The 22,590-nt window shown below is 36.3% G+C and overlaps 1 long non-coding RNA gene across 2 annotated transcripts; it reads right to left on the bottom strand.

Annotated features, from left to right (window-relative positions):
* Positions 1-579: 579 nt before the first annotated feature.
* On the bottom strand, positions 580-22,585 carry LOC110345627 (uncharacterized). Of its 2 annotated transcripts, XR_015449946.1 has the most exons (4): positions 22,442-22,585; positions 14,872-14,960; positions 4,581-5,127; positions 580-3,664 (listed from the first exon to the last, which is right to left on the bottom strand). It is a non-coding gene; the product is annotated as an uncharacterized LOC110345627 (long non-coding RNA). The 2 variants fall into 2 exon arrangements; XR_002389077.2 differs by lacking the exon at positions 14,872-14,960 and having other exon boundaries at positions 22,442-22,570.
* Positions 22,586-22,590: the final 5 nt, after the last annotated feature.

Below are 22,590 nucleotides of genomic sequence, written 5' to 3'. Positions count from 1 at the left end.
GACCCCTCTATTCCACTGCTGGGGATCTTCCCCAAAGAATTAAAAGAATCATACCACAGTGATATATGTGTGCCCATGTTCATAGCAGCACAGTTTGTAATAGCTAAAACTTGGAAACAGCCCAAATGCCCATCAACTGGAGACTGGATAAAGAAAATGTGGATTTTTTAGGAAATGGAGTACTACTCAGCCATAAAAAATGAGAAATTAGAGACATTTATAGCTAAGTGGATGCACATTGAGGCGATACTCTTAAGTGAAATAAATAGGACACACATGTATAAATACCAAATAGTTTCTCTGGTGTGAGAAACTGAAAGTGTAAATAAGGACTAAATGTATAACAGGTAATGTGAAATAGGAAGAAAAGGGGCAAAGGGGAAGGAAGTGGGAGGGTTAGAGGAACGATAGAAGAGAATGGGATTAATATGAGAAAATGGAAAAATAGGAGCAAAATCTTTGTAAATGAGGAGGAATGGAGGGGTTGAAGGGAGGGCTGGGCAAGGGTGAAAAATAAGAACCAAGAGAGACTATGTAAAGGGGCAAATTTCCAATGATGAATGTCATTATATTGTATGCCTAAAATGTACCAATGATTAGAATGAATAATCAAAAATGTAAAATAGGAAGAAAAGGTCCAAAGGGGTAGGGGTAGTGGGAGGGGCAGGGGAAAGGAAAGAAGGGAAAGGACAAATGATGAGAAATGGAAAAACTGGAAATAAAGTCTTTGTAAATAGGGAAGGGTGGAGGGCATGAAGGGAGGGCTAGGAATGGGGAAAAAGTAAGAACCAAGATGCATTATGTAAAGGTACAATTCCCGATGAGAAATGTAATTGTGTTGTATACTTACAATATACCAATAAAAGAATTTAATTAAAAAATGCATGATTATATACTTCATGCTCCATGAAAAAAATGTATTAATCTAGTACAGAACTTTGAAGAGTCATGGCAAACAATGGTGAAAATTAAGGAACAGCTCTATTCCTTCTCTTAATAAATCAAAAAGTTTCTCATTACTCTTCTTACTTTGTCTGTAAAGAGATTAAGGCGAGAGGCCAACTTAGGAAATTTAGTGATTCTCAAAATAATAATAATAAAAGAATAAAAAAAGGTTGGCTTTAGATTCAATCCTCAATACTGAAAAGAAGAGAGAAAAGGAGAGGAGGAAAAGAGAGCAGAGAGAAGAAGGAAGAGGGCTATGAAGAAGAGGAAAAAGAAGAAAAGGAGAAGGAGAAAGGAGAAAAGACAGAAAAATCCAAATGGCCTCTACTCTGATGAGTTAGCTGGCCTCTGGTCAGTGGAGAACACAGGCTATTCTTTTCAAAAATGGGATCTAATCCAGACTCTAGGGACTAAATCAGTACTATCATATCTATAGAATTGATAGAATAAACTCATAGTGAGCTATGGAACACACCATTCAGTTTTTCAATAGTTTTGGAGGAGAGGGAAGTGGTTTTTTTGTTTTTTTGTTTTTGGTACCAGGGATCTAACTCCAGTCCTTGTGCTTCCGAGGCATGTGGCAGAACCATCGAGTTAAATCCCTGTCCCAAGAAGTTTTTAATAATGGCTCTAAGATAGATGAGCCCAGTAAAAAGAAGCAACCTATCAGTAATTTTAACATGCAGCTATATTAAATATGACCTGTTTCTTTGTTATCACTTAACAATCTGCATTTAGCCATAAGTTTTTCTATTCTCTGATTTTTGTATGCTTCTTTCCCTCTGAATTTTCCCAAGTTTGATAAATATATTCAGTCCTCTTTCTGTGATAGTAGATAAAAACATAGTAATTTTTTCTTAAAACTAACTTTCCAAGCATCAAATATATCTCTAATTTCTCTAGTACAATGTGCTAAATTCTCTTTTGTGTTTTGAAAGTTAAAGACACTATTTCCTTTTCATGACATGACATCTTGAATAATTCATTTTCTTTCAAACTTGTAACATATTATTTCTCTCCTGGGAATGACTGCTTGTCATCTTTAAAGTAACCAGGCCATACAAAGGTTGTTTACATTGGTAAATCCAATGTCTTTGAATTCAATTCTGCTTTTCATTTTTGTATACTGGGAAGTGACTGGTTTCTGTGCTTTCATTGAAACAAGATAGATGTGTGTTATAATACACAATAATAGATTTCTTGGAGGGAGAGGAGGGGAAGGGGTCTTAAAAAGACTGAAAATGTCCACTAACAAAAATAAAAATTCAAAAATAGATATCTAAGAATCTATATCCTAACAAAGAAATTTCCCTTGAAAATTGTGAACACCATTAGTTCTTCCTTAAAAAAATGAATATTTTACTGCTTTCTTAGACTTTGGAGGTCACTGAAATTCAGGCTCACTGGTACCCCTCAGGAAATGTACTCAAAATGTTAGTTTTTCTATAAGAGTTACAAATATTTTTACTATACATGTATGAATGTTGAGCACATAACTGTGTGAACATTGATCATCTCCATTGAGTACTTTCGGTAAGAGCCTTCTACATATAAAGTACCACAGACAGTGGAGCTGCAAAGAAGCTTCAGGACTAGTGTCTTCAGAAAAATGATGCTTCATATGCATAGTGCTCACCTCTTGGAGGGGACATTTGCCCTCTCATGTCTATGGTTCAGAACAACAACAAAAATAATGCCATTCCCCATAAACAAAGAAAATGTGACTAACTCAATATCAGTGCACATGATTGTGAAGTTTCTTTTTTTGGCTAAAGTATTAATACTTGTTTGATTTGCCTTTCCCTAAGCTGTTTAATATGATAAGTACTATATAAATGTTTAATATGATAAGTACTATATAAATGAAATTAGGTTAGTCCAATGGAGATGTGTGGTCAGGATGACCACATTAATTTCAGAGAATAAGCACATACACAAAAAAGGAAAAATAATATTTTAATTACATTTTGAAATGACAATATTTTACATATATTAAGTTAAAGGATATTAAAATTCATTTTATCTGGTATTTTTAAATTTTTAAATGTGACTGCTAATTTTTATGCTAAAATTATCCATGTGGCTAGCATTAAAATTCTATTTTACCAACCAGGCTACCAGCAGTAGCCTAATTTTTCATAGGTATAAAATGGTATGCAATTACAGGTGTAAGTTTTAAAACTTAAATTAGGAATATCATATGCTACAATGATAAAGGGTAAAATTAGACAGAAAAGAGATTAAATGTGTAACCTCAAAATCTTTCAGTAAATTAACTAACTATCAACACCACCAAGAAATCTGGGAAGGTAACAATGGATCTAATTAAAATAGCAAAAAGCCCATCCTGCTAGTTCAAATCTTGTGGAGTCTGGTCACTTTGGGAATCTCTAGCACCTATAATGCCTGAATCCTTACAGGTTTATATATGTGAAAAATGACAGTGATGGTAACTGCCATTTACTTAACAAACTATTCCTCTTGTGATATTCTTAATAATCCTATAAGGAACATTAGTCAAATCAGGCTAAGAGCTGAACAGCATCCCCCCAAGTTTCAATGGCTCAATACTACTTCCTTACATCTGATATAGTACCAAGGACTGATGACAGGTTCTGATTCAGGCTTCTTCTGTCTACAGCTCTTCTCTCTCATAGGTTTCTAGAGTCTTCTCCCATCAGCCAGCAGGCAGAGAAGCAAAATAACATGTGGAAGATTTCTGTGAGCCAAGCAAGGAAGTGGTGTAATTATTTTCACTGAATTCCCATGGCCAGAATTCAGCCATGGAGACACCAATCTAGAAGGTAGGCTGAAAAACATAGTTTAACTGTGCCCAGGAAGAAAAGGAGAATGTGAATATTGGTACTCATTAGCAGTTTCTTCAATTGGCAAATATTATCTGTCTTTTACAGATAAAGAAACTGAGTCTCAGAAACATTAAATTCTCCAAGGTCACAGATCTAGGAAATGATATCCAACCTCAGTTCTGTAGGACTGCAAAGCCCATGCTTTTTCCAGGGAACACTGCAGAACTCATTGGATTATCACCATTTTGTTTACCTATCTCAGTGGGAGGATTAGGCAAATGACCAAGAGATGACCAGGAATTGCCTAACCTCTCCTATCATTACAAAAGGGCAATGTTGGGAAAACCAGGTTAGAAAATCAAAATTTAGCTTTTCATCATTAAACAATATATCTCTAAGACTTGAGATAAACTTCCAAAAATAAATGACAGATCCGGTTATTCTAACATTACCAAAATTCAAAATAGCCAAATATTTAAGTCCTCATGATATTTCATATATCATTATAGCCTCACAGGATTAGTACCAAAAAAAAACAAAGAATATTTGTATTTTGAGATTTAAAGTAATCTCTTATTAATCCAGAAGCATAAAACACCCAGAACACTTTAATAATAAGATTCTTTTGAAGTTCTATTGAACAACAATTTTTGCCTGTACTGGTGAGCCTGAGCCATTCCAAGATCCTGAAGTTTCTTCTGAATTATCAAAGACAGCTTTTCTTATATTTAACTTAATCTTATCATTAAGAATTCTCACAATATATGATATTTTCTAAGCTTATATGATCAATACTTCTACAAGTCTGAAAGAAATAACATGTCTTACCTCTATTCTCACGGCCATACTGCTTGAGTTAAAGCTTTTCTTCTAGCAGGCACTGTCCCCTCACTGGGTAAATGGCATTTTCACACTCTCAGGTATCATGCTGTGTTAGGTGTCAGGTAAGGATTTTCTTCCATCAGATCTTTCCTATTATCTCACTCAGAGATAATCCTCAAAGTCAAGGTTGTCTCAGTTCCAGTGCGGCGCAGGGCTATATGAAACCATTGAGTGCTTACTAAGTTTTTATTGTCATGTGTCAAGCACTGCACTGCATACCTTCCAATGTCTGCACAACCATCCTATGAATCCAGTCATCTCATCTGTCAACTGGAATCTCATCTTGTCTTTGGGATAGGTGAGAAATTCCATTGCTTTTACTCTGTGGTCGTGCATCCTCGTAGTCAGCTGTGGCTCTTCTCCTAAAATCTTGATCTCATACATCTCACTTTTTGTATCTGCTTCTTCTCTTTTCTATAAAAGCATCTTTCCTCAGTGGTTCCCAAACCATGCAGACAATGTCATATGGTAGGTTATTACACTGCCAAAACACCTACAACCAAAGAGTGTAAATTAGGTATTCATGGTATTTAAAGTTCTTGGCTTTTGTGCCTCTAGAGGATTTTTCTCTTTTTTAACAGGATCCAGTTTCCTATCTATGCTGCTTGGCTTTTTTCTCTACCTCATCCTGCCCTGCCTTTTATCCTGGCCCTTCACCCACCGCATCTCTATTCTTGGGACTTAATTGCTTAGTTCTCTCATTGTATTGCAGATGCCTTCTGGGCCTCACTCTCAAGGTTTCACTTGCCAAACTCAGAAAAACATATAGAGGCATTTCCCTAAATGGAGACCATCCCTTAAATGAAACTCAAGTCCCCTGGTTTATAATATTTTACCTGCCCCCTTTATAATATTTTGCAAAGAGATTCTCAATCTAAAAAATAAAATAACAAAAAAATAACAAAAAAAAAGAAAAGAAAAGAACTGAGCCTCAGTGGAGACAAATTTCACAGTTCACATGCCTTAAAAATCATATCATTTTATTCTACATGTTTTTGTCTTTTAAAACACAATACTGAGGGCCAGGGATTTAGCTCAGTGGTGCTGCCACCTGCCTCGCAAGTGCAAGGTGCCGAGTTTGATCCCCCGTACCAAAAAAAAGGAAAATTTAAAAAAATAATTAAAACACAATGCTATGTTTTTAAATTTTTTAAATTAATAAACATTGTTAAAGCAGTTTTAAGTTCACAGCAAAACTGAAAAAAATTCTTTTCCAAGTACCCACAAACAACCTTCCCCACTGTTCACATCCTGCACTGCAAAGAACATTTTTTACACTCAATGAACTTAATTAATGCATTATTATTACTGAAAGTCTACAGCTTGCACTAGGGTTCATACTTGGGATTATACCAAGGAGTATAAGTGCTGGGCCATATGGTAAGAACTTTAGTTTCATGAGCAACTCCCAAACTGTCTTCAAACATGATTGTGCCATTTTGCATTATTACCAGCAGTGAATGAAAATTCTTAGTGTTCCACATCTTGACCAGTATTTGCCATTGTCAGTGTTTTGAATTGTGCTGAGTTTAGAATGTTTATAGTGATATCTCATTGTTTCAATTTGCTATTCTTTAATGACATATGATGTTAAATATCTTTTCAAATGCTTAACTGCAATGTGTATATTATCCTTAGTAAAATGTTCTGACAATGCTACTTTTTAAACAAAAATTTTTATAACACCCATGCTTTTGTATTATCTTTGATTCTGCCTTTAAAACTTAAAAGAGGCTATTCCAGTTCTCTCATTTACATGTAACAAAGTTGAGTCTGTAGAAGTGAAAAACAAATCCATGAAAGTAGCAATAAACTTAGAACCAGCAAATAAAAAGTCAATGAGACACAGAAAGAAGTGAGTATAGAAAGAAAGAAGTACCCACGAACAGAATGTTCTAGGAGCTAAGGGAGGCCAGAGGTGGAGTAGATTTTTTGTTTGTTCACTTGTTTTGAGAAAGAGCTTGCCAGCTGCAATATGCCCTTTATATAACAAAATAATCATTGGTCACTGGGAGGCAGCATGACAGAGCAGAAAGAGCAAGTGTTAGCTTCCCCTACCACTAACATGGGGCTCATCATTGGAAAAGCTTTCTGAGTTCTACTTTATTCATCTGAAAAATGAAACTGTGCATCTTCAAAGTTCCCAACTTTCTGTATTCCTATCAACAGTATTTTCTCTTTTGCTATATCATCTTTTTTCCCCTTGATAATTTTGCTAATTTATTTAGCACCTACCTCTTTTTGCCTTGTTAGATCTTTAATGATTGGCGCTCTAACCAAGATTTAATCTACCTTATGCATGCTTAATTATACTTACAGTAAATCTTTTAAAACATCTAATACAGTATTTGTATGGAAACAACTTATCTAAATGATACTTTCTTATCTGCTACATTACAATTTCAAGGATGTTATAGAATAAACTTGACCATTTATTGTATAAACTTAAAAAATTAACTAAGATTTCCTCCCTATGTAATTTATGTATCTACAATATCCTATTAGTTTTGCAACCACTAGAATTTTTAATTTAAGATTTGGAAATTGAAATAGCTATGTGCAAAGCTACCTCTAATCCATTGCCTTCAAAGAGATTTAATATCAAAAAGCAGTCTTTGCCAAGTTAGAGTTTCACAGCTTAAATTTGCAAATTGTCAAACATGTCTTACTTTCTTGGATACAAAATGTGTAAATCAGTTAAACTATAATTACAACTAATGATTGTTACTACAGTGCCTTCATTTATAAAATATTATGTTCCAATTAACAGGGCATTCAGTGTTTTGCATAAGCAGTTAAAATGCAGCTAAGCACATTGAGAACAAAAAATAATAAGCCAAATAATAAACAAGAAAGCCAGGGATGTGAAATGAATTGAGAAGAAAATGAGCAAAGTAAGAAAATATTTAAACTCAAAGCTCACTAAAAAATAGCAGTGTTCATGAGGTCAGTCAAACATGCACACAAAATCAGGGGGTATTGAATCCAGCAGCAAAATACAGGGTAGCCTAGTTTTCCAAGATGACACAGTAGGAACCTGACTCTTATTTATTTTCCCTCAGAGAACAAAGATGTACTTGAGAGTACTTTTTCTGAATGAAGTTGTACCTTTCAACGTGAAGGTATAATTATTAGACTCAGACTCTGTGTTTGAACATAGGAGACAAGTAAATAATCTTTACTGGCAAAACCCCATGGCCCACACAGCACACCCTATGTCTGCAATCCTGCTCTACCTGTATCATTTAAGGTACTGGAAGATAAATGTCTGCAAGATTGAAACCTGGAAATAATGAGAAAAGGCAAGAAGAGCTATTTGTCAAGGGGATTTGTGAGATAAGATAGGATGTTATCTTACTTCATTTGTGGACAGTCTGAGTCCAATTACTTTTTCTTTAAAAAGAAAAAAACTTACCATGGACTGTAGACTATATTAACAAATATTTATTTCTTTCTCCTTTTCCATTCACTCACTCATCCTTTAACCCTTTATTTCCCAGTTCCCAATGAAATATTTTTTTGAAAAGTCACTAATAACCCACTATCATGTTCAACAGGCAAGTCTTCATCCTCATATTTTTGATGTCTGTATAATTTCACATTATGGATCACCTTTTTTTGAAAATTTTACAAACTGTGATTCTACAACATTGTGCTACCTTACTCTTCCTCTTACCATTGTGAACTTTCTTTTCTGCTTCCTTTTAATTTTTAATTTACTAACATATTTTTCATAGATAATTAAGTACAAAGTATTATAACAGAGTTTAAAGTGACTCAGTACCTCTGATATCTTTCTGAACAATTTAAGGATCTTAAGATGATTTAATCAGAGTCAATGAATATCATTCCTCTTTTATTATAATTGTCTAGAATTTTTAGTTTCACTTTTTATTTATTAACACACAAACAAGAAATCATTTTCAATAAGTAACTAAATTGAATTTCTGGGTGAATTCTTATCAATACCTACTATTATCATTCTTTCTTGTATATCATGACTTTCTTTGGGGGTTACTAATTTAACAAAGGTATACACTACAGTTGTAATTTAGTGAACATCTGTAGGTGGAACAGTCCCTTCACTCTTTATGTATCTTAAAATATCTTTATTTTGTCCTAATTCTTGAGAGACTCTTTAACTAATACACTCTTCTAAACTATTGTTTTTATTCCTCCCAGCATTTTAAATATATAATTCCATCCTTTTCTGACACTTGGTTGGCCTGTTGTTTTACTTTGTTTGAGATGTTCAGAAATTCCATTTATAAGTTGGGTCCTGTAAGACAACCCCAAATCATGGTCAGAGAGCCTAGCAGAAATCTGTCAAAAGATAAAATGGTACATCTGGAATACTGAGCATGAACAGAACTATAAAGCATAAGCAAGCTACAGGAGCAAGTACTCAGACTCCCATGTCACTCACCACACCCATCAAATGTGTACCAAAATGCTTCTCTCAACTCACAGCAATTGTTTTATTAGGGGGTGCTGTATGACCAGATGAAGGGTTGTTTTGTTTTGCTTTGTTTTATTTTGTTTTTTGAGATAGGGTCTCACTATGTAATTCAGGCTAGCCTTAACTACTATGTAGTCCAGGCTGAGCTTGAGCTCATGCCAGTCCTCCTACTCCAGCCTCATGGCAATTCTCCTTTATGGAGAGGTTATGGACGAGTTGGATCAACACACAGGTGTCAGTCAAAACTGGAAAGTAGCTGCATGATAACATTACTCAGTATGTCCCTGAAGCACAGTAGAGAGGAAAAATTTTCCCAAAGAGAACTGTCTTAAGCTGAGCACCCAGAGAGCTACTTTGTGTAGAGTGCTATTAAATTTCTTAAGGCCAAAAGGTATACAAGTCAGCTTTGAATTACCCTTCTCCATTATCTGCTCTTCTCTGTCAATTCTCTTAGTTTTAACATAACACTTAACATAACATAAAACTTAGTAAAATTTCTTGTTTATGAAAGGGAGCACTTATAGAAGGACAAAGGAATATTTTTTTTCAATCATTACAACAGTTTTATTCAAGTCTCTGTGTGCTCTGGTGTGGAGACCAGGCTGAGATCAGCATTACACTGTAATACAATAAGAGGTTTAGCCACTGAACCAAGCCTGCTTGGCATCCCTGGTTACCAATTTACAGTATCTCAAAAAAAAAAAAAAAAAAGAAGGGAGAAGGAGGGAGGGAAGAAGGAAGAAAGAAGGTAGGAAAGGAGGAAGGGAGGGAGGAAAGAAGGAAAATAGAAAAAAAGAAAGGAAAAAGAAATGAAAGAAAGGAAGGATGGACATACGGACAAGCGAGCTAAAGGAAAGAACCTGGTAAGTTTCCTTCAGGACTTTTCCATCTTAAATATTGTTGTCAAGATACACTAACTTAAATATCTAAGCAAGATGGGAATTCAAGGACAAAGGATCAAGGCAGACACACAGATAAAACACTGATGGAGAGAAGGTCTAGGGAGTAAAAACTAGTAGCTAATTACAGAGAGACAAAACAATTAGTTATGTGAACTTTCACTTAGGTACCTAGACTCCAAGGCCCCGAGGGGAAAGAAAATCCAAAAGAAAGCTTTTCTGTGAACTAAGTAAAACCCAACTCCAACTCCTTTCCATAAAATCCTCTAAAATACAATCTTAGACTCCACTACATCTGAGTGTGGATGTGTGTGGTGGGTGAATGTGTAGAGTAGGTAGGGAGGGAAAGCATAGAGCATTAATGAGTTCGTCACCTCCTGCTTTGCTACAGGTAAGTACCAAGGGCATGTGGCTCAATATGACAAAAAAACAACAGCCTTATTTCAAGTTCCTAAGGAACGAACACAAGCTACAATAAGGCTTCCAAGCTCAAGAGACTGGGATGAAAACTGGGCTGAAGCTGTAACAGAATGTATTGTCAAATAGCAGAATACACATCCTTCTAATCAGCACATGGAATATTCTCCAGGATAGATCATATGTTAAGCCACAAATCAAGTTTTAATAAATTTTTGAAAATTGAAATTATATCATGCATCTTCTTGGACCACAACAGATTAAAATTTACAAATCAGCAAGAAGAGTAAAAATATCAAAACAAATGAAAATTGAGTAGAATGCTCTAAAATGATGAATGAATAATATAAGAAAAAAGGGAAATTAAAAAATTCTACAAATTAATAAAAATGACAAGGCAATAAACCAATATCTTTGGGACACAGCAAAATTAGTAATGAAGAGGAAGTTTATAGCAATAAATGGATTCATCAAACAAGCACCTCAACAATGCACCTCAAAGGCTTAGAAAAGCAAGAACAAACCACATCCAAACTTAATAGGACAGAAATATCAGACAAAAAATTAAAATCAAAAATTTTAAAAAGATCAGTGAAACAGAGGTGGGGTTTTTTGGAAAGGATAAATAAAATTGACAAACTTTAGCTACACTAATGAAGAGAGAGAAAAGTCAAATAAGACATAAAGAAGGAAAAATTATAATTGATATCACAGAAATTTTAAAAAGCACAAGAAACTACCATGAGCAAGTACATGCTAGAAAACTGTAAAACCTAGAAGACATGAATAAATTCCTGGACATGTACAATGTACCACAACCGGATCAAGAAAAAACAGAAAATCTAAACAGGCAAATAATTAGATTGAAAATACTAATTAAAAAGCTCCCATCTAAAAACAGCCCAGGACCTTATGGCTTTACAACTGAATTCTACAAAACATGTAAGGAAGACCCAATTCTAATTTCTCTTAAACTTCAAAAAATGCAAGGAATTTTACTAAACTCTTTTTAAAAAGCTATTATTACCCTTATCCAAAATCACTCAAAGGCACAATAAAAAAGAAAACTACAGACCCACTTCTCTAATCACCATAGGTGCAAAAATTATCAATAAAATGCTAGCAAGCCAAATTCAACATCATATGAAAAATATCATACACCATGATGAGGTAGGATTCATCTCAGGGCTAAAAGTATGGTTCAGCACATGCAAATCAGTGAACCTGATGTATCACATCAACAGAATGAAGAACAAGAGCCATATGATCATTTCAATGGATACAGAAAAAGGATTTGGTAAGAGTCTACATCACTTCCTGATTTTAAAAACTCTCAATGAATTAGGTATATAAGGAAGAAATCTCAAGTGAATGAAGTCTATACATGGAAAATCCATAGCCAATGTACTGAAAGTGGAAAAATTGAAAGTGTTTCCTATAATATTGGAAACAAGACAAAGATGTCCACTTTAACCACTCTTATAACACAGTACTGGATGTCTTAACAGCAGCAATTAGGCAAGAGAAAGAAACAAAGGACATCCAAATTGGATAGGATGAAGTTAAATTATTTATGTTTATAGATGACATGATTCTATACATAGAAAAACAAATTACTCCACGAAAAGCTTATTAGAACTTAATAAACAAATTCAGTAAATCAGAAAGATACAAAATAAACATGCAAAAACCAGCAGTACTTCTATATACAATTAATGAACTCTGCTGTGATTTTTGCCTTTTACATTTCTAATTGCATTGATATGGGTCTTCTTTCCTACTATTGGTAAGTTTAGCTAAGGTTTTGTCTGTTTTATTTATTCTTTCAAATAACCAGCTCTTCAATTAATTATATTTTTAGTCTAATTTTCATTAATTTCTGGTCTACTACTTATGATTTCCTTCCTTATACTGTTTTTGTTTCTCTAGGATTTTGGGGTACGTCGTTAAATTGCTTATTTGGGCTTGCTCTGTTTTTCTAATGTGAGCATTCACAGCAAAACTTCCCTCTTAGAACTGCTTGTATTGTGTCCATAGGTTCTGGTATGTTGTACTGATATAATCCTTTGATTGTAGGAATTGTTTAATTTCTTCCTTGATTTATTCTATAACCATTGAGTATTCAAGAGTATGCTTTTTGTTTGTTTTTCCAGTACCAGGGATCAAATTCACTTTCGAGGCAGGCGGTGGAACCACTGAGCTAAATCCCTGGCCCAGGAGCACGTTATTTAATATGTAGTTGTTCACAAAACTTCTGTGGCTTCTGTTGCAATTGATTTGTAGTTTCTGTGAATTATAGATCTGATAGTATACCCAGGATGATATTATTTAAGCAAGATTTATGGGCAACTATGTAGTCTATTAGAACAAAACTCAGTATTTCTGAGAAAAATGTGTATTCTGTTTAGTAGAGTAGAATGTTCTGTAGCTATGTATTAAGTTCATTTGTTTGAAAGTGTGCTTGATCTCTGATATTTCTTTGTTAGTTTTTTTGTTTAGTGGACCATGCAATATTGGGGACCCCCCTCAATGATTGTGCTGGTGTTTATTTGATCTTTTATGTCTAATAGTGTTTTATGAAGTTGGGAGTGCTGGTACTTGGTACATATACATTTATAATTGCTATCACTTCCTATTGGCCCCTTAACTGATATGTAGTTATCTTCTTGCCTGTTTTGATCAGTTTTAGCTTGAAGTTCGCTTAGTCTAAGTATAAAATTGCTACCCATGCATGCTTTTGGGGTCCAGTGGCATGGAAAATTATTTTTCATCCTTTGAATTTTGGTCTATGAATTTTGTTAATTAGATAAGAGTCTTGTATTCAACAGTCAAGTTTTGTTTTTTGATCCAGACTTTCAATCTGTATCTTTTTAATTGGGGGATTGAGATGATTTATTACTGAAAGGTATTGAGGGATATTACTGAAAGTATTGACTTATTCCTGTTATTGCATTATTATTCTGTTGACTCCTTTATTTTCCCTTTTTTTTTTAGTATGTAGTAAGTAGCTACATTTATTGGAGATCATGGGACAGTAGCAGGAAAAGGGAGAAGGGCTAAGGGGAAAAGAGGGTGAAGGGAAAAAGGGATTCGAGGGTGAAGGGAAAAAGGGATTCAAGAGTGAAGGGAAAAAAAGGGCTATTTTCCCTTTTTTGTTTAACAACTCATCCTGTTGATGTACTCATTCCATCACTTTTTCATATCATTAGTTTTATTGTCTCTAGGATATTCTTCAGTAATTTTTTTGGAAGTGCTGGTTTGGTGGTTATGAATTTCTTAAGGAGCTGTTGTGAAAAGTTCTTATTTCTCCATCAGTTTTGAAAGATAGCTTTGCTGGATATAGTAGTCTGGATTGAAAGTTGTTTGCTTTTAGGTCTTGAAATACTTCACTCTCCTGTCTTTAAAGTTAAAAGGTCTGCTATAATCCTAGTGGATTTATTTAGTAGTGATTTCTTTTGCTTTTCTCTGATAAATTTTAAGAGTCTGTCCTTGTGTTTGACTTCTGCAATTTTGACTATGATGTGTCATGAAGAGCTTCATTTTAGTCATAATTATTTGTGATATGTAAGCTTTGCTTACTTGTATGTTGAGTTCTTTCTTTGTACTCTGAAAGTTCTCTGCTATGATTTCTGTAAACAGATTCTTTATTCCATGTGTGCTGTCCTCTCATTTCTCTCTAATTATCCTTAGGTTACTCTCTGTGTCCTCTAGCAGCTTTTGAATGAATTTTTCTTGCTCTTTTGTCATTTGGAAGGTATCTCCAAGTATACGATGTTGTGTTTCTGTTCTGTCCTCAAGGTCTGAGACTTTCCTCACATCAGTGAAATCTGCTGTTCATGTAGTCAATATAATTTTTTTCCTCTGGGACCTTTTTGTGGAGTCTATTTCTTTGGTAAATTTGTAATTCATATTTTGAATTTTTTTAGTCTACTGTTCAAATTTTTTTGTTTTTTCTATAATCATATTGGTCAATTTCTTTGTTCCACTGTCTTTTGAATTACATAGTCTTTGAACTTACCAAGATTCTTTGCTTCCTCTTTAATAATTTCATATAGTTCAGCTATTTGGTGTTTGATTTTCTCTTCATCAGTGCCTCTTGGGTTTGCTTTAGAAGAGTTAGATATCTTTGAAAGTATTTTATTGCCTTGTTTTTTCATGTTCCTTTCTGGGTTTGGTTTGTTTTTGTGGTTAGGGTTCAGGTCAAAGAGACTGAAAAGAATTTGTTGGCATGAAGATCTCTTTAATTAGCTTCTGTTTTCTAGTGATGTCATCATGGCTTTAGTTTCCAAGATGTATTGTCTACCAGTTCAACATATTCAATTTAATTGGGTTGGACCCTGTCACTGCCTTGTGAGGAGAGAATTTCTACTGGTAGTAACAGCATCAACAGATTCAACCATGTATCAATTGTAAACATTAAAATGTTTTGATAATTTAATACATCTGTCAGTATTTCTCTTACCTGCCACTCTTCCCATTGACATAGCTCTGAGTAGGATTAAGGGTGCCCCACCCTGGGTGTGAGTGCTATCTGCCCTAAGGATGAGTAGCCTGGAAAAGATGGAAGGGACAGAAAGATCTCTGGTTATTACTTATTTCGTGCTTGTTGCTTGTTGCCTTCTGCTGGCCTGCTCTGTGATACCCCTCTGCCATGCGCCACCCTGCCTTGGAGTCAGCCAACTATGAACTGAAACCTACACAAACTGTGAGCCAAAATAAATCTTTCCTCCTTTAACTTCAAGTGTTGGGTATTTTGTCTCAACAAAGAGAAAAAGTAACTAAGACACTGGTTAAATCTTATTCTCTTGTGTACATATACAGGCCTCTGCTACATATATATATATATATATATATATATATATTTATATCATGTGTATATACACAGAATTGGTATTTTCATTGGAGTTTATATAAGGAATTTATTTCTGTTAGCTTTTTAGACTTTGTACACCAAAAAAGTTTATGTTGAAATTTTTTTTATGAACACTCAATAAATATTAAAAGTTCAATATATTACTCTTTATATTCTCCTGTTAAGTACCAATTGTTTAATATAAATCTCATGAAATTAATAATTCATCAATAGAAATATTCTCAATAATAAACGTGGGTATTATACACTCAAGTTTTTGTGCATTTGACAAAATTTACATTATGTCCCTCCCAGTGTTCATACAGCTCCCTCTACACTGGATTCAGTCTGATTGTAAGCAACCAAACAATTTCTCCCTGTGGACTGCTCAATTGCCTGTCGAAAGAGGTGAGGGCTGCTGATCCCTCCAGACCTGCTGCCTGGCTGCAAACTGTGCTCTCACCATAGCCAATTGTAAGCTTCCATCATGATGTCATGGCCTGATTACCTCAATTGATTTGTGAGGAAGCAGATGTGGTGTCATTTGTCCAACACCCAGTGTTCTGGTTCTCCACTGACTTCCACCAATGACCTCACACTCACATTCCCTTCACTGCTTAACAAATATCACAGTTATCTCTATGTCCTCCCTCCACAGACTTTCCTTGCCTAGTATATCACCAGAACATCTCCCACCTAAGCCCCCTTCTCCCTCTCTCTACCCGTTGTCCTCCGTCTCAAAAGCTCTGCTCCCAGACCAAACTTGGAATTTGACACAGACTCAAGGCTAGGCAGAAGGCCTCCTTTGCCAGCATGGGTCAGTGGGTGGTAGGAGGACCTAATGCCATCCTAGGCCTTCTGATGTTTGGGGAAACAATCTAAGAGCACTCACTCTGTTCTGGTTCTGTCACATCACCCTTCTCTCCCATGTCTCCAGGGATATAGGCTGTGGCTCTCCTACAAAGGGTCCTTCTCTGCTCACAGCTCAGTGTTCGGTAGCTCTCACTTGGGGGCGGGGGTGGGGTCCCCCAGGCCTCCACAAGCCTTTTGCCCAGTGCAGCACTAGAAGCCCTCTGATCCAGGTGCCAGTCTCCATTCCTCCTCTAATTGAATTCACCTGCTCCTCCCAGAAGCTCCACTTTCTAATCCATGTACTTGGCACAGTCCCAGACCTCACTTCCTTCTGTGGTCCCTAGCTAGGAGGTGCTGGGGCCTCCAGGGGGAGCCTGCCAGCAAGCATTGAGTACACATTGAATGGCCCACAAGTAGAGCACTCTAATTTCATGTAGGGAGAATGGGTGACTCAAAACTTTTTTCTGTTGGACAAGCTTTCTCTCTCACCACAGTCCCATCCCTTGCAGGCACTGGAATGCTAGTTTTCTCAAAACGTGAGTGTGTGGCATTGTCTCCTTCACTGTCCTCCTGCTTTAGGTTTCCCTGGCTTGCAAGTACCTCACTTGGCTGTGCCTGGTAGGGAAGTCAGAGTGATTGTGAGTCTATTTCATCATCTAGTCTGCCACTCAAGAGCCCTTCCTCAGTCCAATCCTCTCCCAAGATGGTGTGTGCACTGGGGGGGAGGGGGAGTGATCTAGTTTCCCTCACACGTATCCCAGATACTGAATTTTGGCCCAGCAAGTTTCTCTTTTAATTTACTCTTCCAGATCAAGAGTACCTGCCTCACGTCTGGGTACCTGTTTGTCTCCAGAGCCAATTTAGAGAATGACCCTTGTTGCCCTCTAAGGGGCCAATTTGTGTTAAGCTTCAAAATCTGTGATATTTTGTCATGGCAACCCATGCTAACAGTTTACATTTGTGTTCCTTATTTTTATACATTTTATTGATTCTTGCAGTAATAATGCCCTAAATCAGGAACCCCCAACCTTTTTAACACCAGGGACCAGTTTCATGGCAGACAATTTTTCCACGGACAGGGGTGGAGGGATGGTTTTGAGATGATTCAAGCCCATTTATTGTTTATTTCTATTATTACATTGTAATGTATAATGAATTATATAATTCACCATAATGCAGAATCAGTGGGGCTCCTGAGCTTGTTTTCCTGCAATTAGTCATCCCATTTTGGGGTCATGAAGACAATGATGCCCAAAGTGTATTGCTTATGTCCAGTCTATTCTAGAACCACACTTTGGTAGTTATCACTGCAGAAAACCTTGCCTCACAAAGCAGGAATCAGGCTTTTCGGTGCTTTGTCGCAACCTCAGAATATTCCACTTTGACTTTAATACAGAATGTATGGACTTGAAGTTGTCTCAAACATACTTTTACTTTTGAGATACTATTATTTGTGATCTCAATAGTTGATCCTCTTATACCACAAAGCTGGCTCACCTGGTTTATTCAAAAAAGAGTCATAGACCCATTCCTTCCCATTCAGAGGTCTTTTTGTGATTGGGAAGTAATATTTAAACTATTTTGAAAGTCAAGATAAATGACCATGCACCAGCTGGGAGCAAGAGGGCCTTAGATGTGTCTTTTTCAAAATCTCTGCTAATCTCTACTAATGTTTGAAATATGTCAAAAATCCCAATTTCACTCATCATCTCCATAATTCACTTGGCTTTAAATGTAGCCACTTTATTTGCCAACTTGAACACAGTTGTCACTCTGCCCTTAAGTGACAGATCATTCACTGGGCAGGCTATGTCACACATATAAGAAAGTTTTGCAACCCATTCCATGTCACAGAAATGTGCTGCCAGCAGTGACTTTTCTTCTAAAAGAAACCTCTGGAGTGGCTTTCATAACTCAAAAACTCTGGCCAATGATCCACCTTTAGAAAGCCAACTCACTTTTGTGTATTACAGATGTTTATGCTCTGCATCTATCTTCTCATAGAGCTTCACAAGGACATGTACTTTAATACGGTTGATAAGATTAATTACATCCTGCAAAACATTGTTAAGTTCAGGTGACACTTTTCAGCTAGGCAGCATTTCTGTATGGATGACACAGTGTGTAGACTCATGTTCAGAAGCAACCTCTTTGACCCAAGTAGTGAAAGAGAAAGCTGTCCTGTCATGGCAGCTCCTTCGTCCATGCATATACTGACACAAAGTGACCAATTTAGTTTTACTGAAATGTAATCATTCAAAGACTTGAAAATTTCTGCAGTTGTTTGTTGGTAATAAAAGTGCACATAACATATCCTCATGCACGTCCTCCTGAAAAATGTCAAACAAAATCAAGCATTGTTGCCTGTTGTCAACATGGCAGATTCATCAGCATGGACTGTGTACCACAGTGACTCATTAATCCCCTCGAACAATTGTGCCTCAGTATCCTCTGCTTTTTCATTAATTCATCTAGTTATGGGACTAGCCAAAAGAGGAGCCATCTTTTGAACTGCAGCCTCACCTAAAAGCACAAGACAAATGTCTTTAGCTGAAGGCAGGATTAACTCTTCACCAATGGTAAAGAGCTTCTTGGTTCCAGTATACAATTAGTGACCAAAAAACATGGTCTCAGTGCACACATGAAATGCTGGCCTTCAATATTTGCTTCTGTTCTTCATGTTTATGGGGTTTTTTTATTCTTTTGGAGAAACTCCACAGGCTTGTCTTTCAATGTAGAGTGCTTGGTCTCCATGTGGAAGTATTACAGTTTTCATGGCTTTGTTGGATGGCTGGTCAACACACATTTTAAAAAGTAGGATTAGAGAATGTGAATCACCTGTTGCCATGAATTCATAATTTAAGGAAGACTCATAGTATTTTCTTTTAAGAGCAGCTTTTTGTTGATAGTCTTAGACTCTCTTCCTACCTCATCAGTTGGCCTTTCCCCCTATTCAAAGAAACTCCTAGTGACATTTTTTTCTTCACTCATTTTAACTACATTTAGCTTGTGAGATTTCCAAAACTGTCACTAAGTACATAGTTCAGAAAAGAAACTCAGACAGAAATGGTAAATAAAATAATGAGCAGGCAATGTGCAGACTAAAACAGGTGTTATATTCTGACTTAAAGCCTACCACCAGATGCAGCTCTGTAACTGAAGCACATCAACTCATTTACCACTATAAATCCTGCTACCATATTCCGCTTGTCACTTGCCACTCACTGATAGGATTTTGACACATCTTCAAGCAATTAATTTATTATGATTATCTGTTCAGTCAGACTAAGGTTATTCTGTATTTTCAGGCACAATCCAGTGCTAGCATAACTTTTTCAGCTCCACCTCAGATCATCAAGCATCAGATTCGCATAAGGAGTGTGCAATTTTGATCTCTGGGATACACAGTTCACAGTAGAGTTCACATTCCTATGAGAATCTAAGACCACAAGAAGAGCTTAGGCAGTAATGTGAACCATGGGGAGCACCTGTAAATACCAATACAACTTTGATCACTCACCTCCTGCTCTACAGCCCAGTTCCTAATATCATAGGCCACAGATCAGTACAAGTTCCTGTCCTGGGGTTTGGGGACCTTTGCTCTACATCATAGGCCCTCTATGCAAAATAAATACAATAGTAATATAATAATAAATGTTACAAAATTTTTTCCAATTTATTTCCCCTCCCTTAATCCATTCAGATTTTCTTTTGCTTTAAATTCTGTGTGTGTGATCAAATTTTTCAGACTGTTCTTTCATGGTTACTGAGTTTGAAATTATGCTTAAGAAAGGCCTTCCCATTCTCAGAATTATATTTATATTTAGGTATATATTTTTCCAATATTTTTCATTTTGATTGCAAATGAGTTATTTTTAATGTATGATGTAAGATACAGATCATTTTTTAATATAGCTAAAAGTTTATCTCCATACCATTTATCATTTTACACTGATTTCAAATCTTTTATCACATCCTAAATATTGTGAAATGAAATCCTCTGAGAAACTGCATCTATGTTAAAAATCCTCCAGACTGATTGACCCTGGATGGCTAGAATATGATGACCATCGAGAGAGGATGCTGTACTCTGAGAGCCAAAATTATCTTGGACCATCTTAGGACCTTGTCTTTGTTTGTTGTTTGTTTTTTGTGTGTTTTGAGACAGAGTCTCACTGTGTAGTTCAGGCTGGCCTTGGACTCACTATGTAACCCAGGCTGGCCTCAAACTCTCAGTGATCCTCCTCCTTCAGCCACCCGAGTGCTGGGATTCCAGGCATGCACCACCATGCCCTGAAAGATTTTGTTCCCCCATTGGTACTGAGAATTGAACTCAGGGCCTCACATATGCTAGGCAACTACTCTACCACTGAACTACATCCCCAGCCCTCTTAGGATCTTTAATAGCCAATTACCTTATTTTTGGCAACTGATCAACCATTCTAAGGACTTTAAAACTTCTCAAAATCTATCCTTAAGCTTAGTAGAACTCTACTCTTAACCAGTCCTAAAGCTAAGAATGCTATAAGATTTAGAACCTATTAAAGAGATTTCCTCACTTTTCTGTAGCCCACTTAACCAAAGCTCCCAATTTCTTTTGTTCTATGACTATAAAAGTTCATGTATTAATTCCATGATGGAATGGAATTATGAGAAAATGAAAAAATGGAAACAAAGTCTTTGTAAATAGGGAAGAGTGGATTGGTTGAAGGGAGGGCAAGGAAAGGGGGAAAAAATAAGAATCAAGATATATTTTGTAAAGATTCAAATCTCCAAAGATGAATGTCATTATATTTTATACCTAAAATGTTCCAATAAAATTAATTTTTAAAAAAAGTTCATGTAACTGCTTCCAGGGTGAAAGGTATCATTGAAGACAACCTGAATCCATGTTCCTAAGCCATAGTCACTCATATTTGGCTCATAATAAGCTATTTTTTTATGTCCTTTAAAATACTTTACTTTACATCAACAATACACTTACAACTTCCATTGCCTTTTGCTTATAATATAAAACTCATTGGCACACACCTGTAATCCCAGCACTCTAGGAGGCTGAGGCAGGAGGATCACAGCCCCAGCAACTTATCAACTTAGTGAGACCCTCTCTTAAATTAAAAAAAAAATTATTGGGATATAGCTCAGTGGGAAGGCCACAGATTAAATCCCCAATACAGAAAAACAAAAACAAAAATGAAGAAAAAAGACCTCATCCATTCAGTAGTTCATTTTGGATATATTCTCCCACAATTATCATTGCAGAAAAAAGAACAAAGCTTAAGAAACATCTTAGAAATTTTTTTTTAAACGGAAGAAAACTTTTAAAGTTAGTATATACCTTCGTCCAACAATAAACATCAAAATAAATATTGTATATACAAAATTATGTTCACTTCGTGGTAGGTCATCTGAAAAGGGGGTACCATCTGATTTAGTTCAACTGTTCAGTTATCAGACCAATAAAAAAAGGAAAATGATAGAGAAAATAATAGAAATTACAAAAATTATTAGTTGGCTTTCTCCAGTTACTTTCAGGATAATGGTTATCTTTCTATGTTATTCAAGATTCTCCTCCCACTACCACCACTAATTCTCTAATAAAATCTCTGTAGTCAGGAAAACGGAGACAAGAGATCTACTTTCACAAGATCACTGCCTATGGTATGAAAAGATCCACTAGAGGGATGGCCATGGATGAGAAGAAGCTGGGAGTTGTGTGGCACAGGCTCTCTCAAGAAAAGGGTATACAGTAAACAAAAACTAAGGTGTCTGTGAGGGGCAAGGTCCACGGTGAATGCGCTTTCATTCCGCTGGGGTCTCTCCTGCCTAGGTTGAAGACCGCAAGCATCCCAAGGGTTTTACAGAAAATTAGAAAGATTTGAAAATCATTCCTAAGTTTTAGCAGAGAATTATCAAAACTAGACTTCCATTCTTTTTCTTTTTTCCATTAGCCAAACACTCTACATACAACCGGCACCTCATGGTCCCATGGCGAATGTTAAAACTATTACCAACATCGCTTTGCAGAAACAGATTTGGGGACTCACAAACTGCCCAGGATTACATCGGCAAAACGTAGTTCATCTCCATAGAACCCTCTTGTGAATCAAAAAAATAAATAAAAATTTAAAAGTCAAAAAAGTAGCTGAACTAAACCATAAGGTAGCAGGGACCCGCGCTGAGGTAAGAGAAGGCAAGGCTGCGAGCCATCAGACCCACATACAAACAAGCGCGAGCCTGTCAAGCTTCGCCTCTCCGTCAGCCATTCCTCCCCGTGAGACAGGCGAGGGTCACACGCCCAGGACGTGCGTGGAAGGATGGAACGTACCGACAACGACGCCGAAGAGACCTATGAGGGCCATGAAGTAAAGGTATTAAAACTTATGCCAACACACTCAGCGGGAGCCTCCACAAGGCGTAGCTGGCACTTTTACTTAGTGCTCGGCCTCTAGCCCCATCCCGACATCCTCTGCGCCG

This window comes from Heterocephalus glaber, unplaced genomic scaffold (assembly GCF_053883595.1).
Source record: "Heterocephalus glaber isolate CG9 unplaced genomic scaffold, H.glaber_assembly_v1.0 deba00000818, whole genome shotgun sequence".
Lineage (NCBI taxonomy): Eukaryota > Metazoa > Chordata > Mammalia > Rodentia > Bathyergidae > Heterocephalus > Heterocephalus glaber.
The sequence above is the reverse complement of the archived record's forward strand: the minus strand, read 5'-3'. Positions and strand labels throughout refer to the sequence as shown.